This window comes from Haemaphysalis longicornis, unplaced genomic scaffold (assembly GCF_048455015.1).
Source record: "Haemaphysalis longicornis isolate Haplotype H1 unplaced genomic scaffold, Haemaphysalis longicornis Haplotype H1 scaffold_15, whole genome shotgun sequence".
Classification (NCBI taxonomy): domain Eukaryota; kingdom Metazoa; phylum Arthropoda; class Arachnida; order Ixodida; family Ixodidae; genus Haemaphysalis; species Haemaphysalis longicornis.
In genome coordinates, this window is record NW_027526257.1 from 13,774,235 (window position 1) to 13,775,648 (window position 1,414).

A 1,414-nucleotide genomic window follows, 5' to 3' on the forward strand; every position below is an offset into this window, starting at 1 on the left:
CGAGTGTCTACGACATGTCGAGAGTGGTCAACCAGCGTTGAACCCTCTTAAGCCTCCTATGGCACCAAGACTGCCAGAACAGAGGCCCTCGCTATGCATGTAGCGAATCAGAATAGGAAATGAGGGGCATGTAGAAATAACACAGAAATAATAGTCAAGAAAACCTCAGAAAGCGAAGGGGACGTTGTGGTAGGTCATTGAAACAGATAAAAAATTTGGAAAGAAAGAAAGCGGAGAAAAAATGCTCACCAGGTGGGATCCGAACCCACGACCTCCAGAATACTGGTCTGGTGCGATAACCACTACGCCACCGGCAGAGCGATTTTCCCCCCCGCTTTCTGGGGTATTTATGTCAATGTAATTTCTGTGCTATTTCGACGAGCCTCCCATTCCTATTCTGATTCGCTATATATATATATATATATATATATATATATATATATATATATATATATATATATATATATATATATATATATATATATATAGGGAGCAGTAGAACTTTGAAGATGGTAGAGACCACAAGAAAAGAAAACTTTGAACAAGGTAAAAGCAGGATTGTTGCGAACGTTTCAGCAAAGAGACTTGCTTTCGTCAGGCCAATCTTTCGCATGGCTGGCACGCTTTATATAGGGGTAGGTCCCCAGGTGAGAGGACAGAAGGAAAGAAGGAAGTGAATTTGAGAAAGCGGATTGGTTTGGGAGTATGTCGGGAGAGATATTGAGGGGCAAAGAAGGTTGTACAATTTGAGCCGCGAAGTAGGTAACAGGGCAGTCAGTCGGGGGTTGATATTCCGGGATTTTTTGGAGAGAAGAGATAAGAGGGTGTGTGTTGACCCGCCGCGGGGCATACCGAAAGGTTCTCAGAACAGCCGGAAGCAGACCAGGTGGTGACAGTGGGATCCTTATCAGAAACTATCTGCAAGCCCCAGGTCAAAAGAGAAGGTAGAGAAGGGGGGAAATAACTAGGTGAAGGATAAAAGCAAAAAAGAGAGGTAAAAAAGAAAAAAAGACAGGGAGGGAAACCACACAAACCCACACACAAAAGAAAAAGCAAGAACCCGACAACTGAAATGGCACGTGTCACCCACGACAACATTCCTGGAACAGGCCTCTCCTGAAACTCAAAAACAAAAAGATAAAGTTAGAGTGACCTACGGGGCACAATACAAGGTGGATCAAAAAAAGTAGAAATAAAATAAATAAAATGGAATTCCAAAGCAAAGGGTAGAGGGATGCGGGCGAGTATTAAGCTGGAAGCTAAGGAAAGAAAATAAAAAAATAGGTGACCAGGTAAAAAGCAGACGAAGGGGTCTTAGTCTCTGATAAGGTATATACAAGACAATTCCTAATTCTGTATTCCCGGTGAATATCGCAAGGATGCCAAGTTGCGCCCAGGTGCATTAATTCCAGTA

General features: G+C 42.9%; 1 non-coding gene across 1 annotated transcript; it reads right to left on the bottom strand.

Annotated features, from left to right (window-relative positions):
* Positions 1–244: 244 nt before the first annotated feature.
* Trnat-agu (transfer RNA threonine (anticodon AGU)) lies at positions 245–318 on the bottom strand. Its single transcript has one exon. It is a non-coding gene; the product is annotated as a tRNA-Thr (tRNA).
* Between the last annotated feature and the right edge of the window lie 1,096 nt (positions 319–1,414).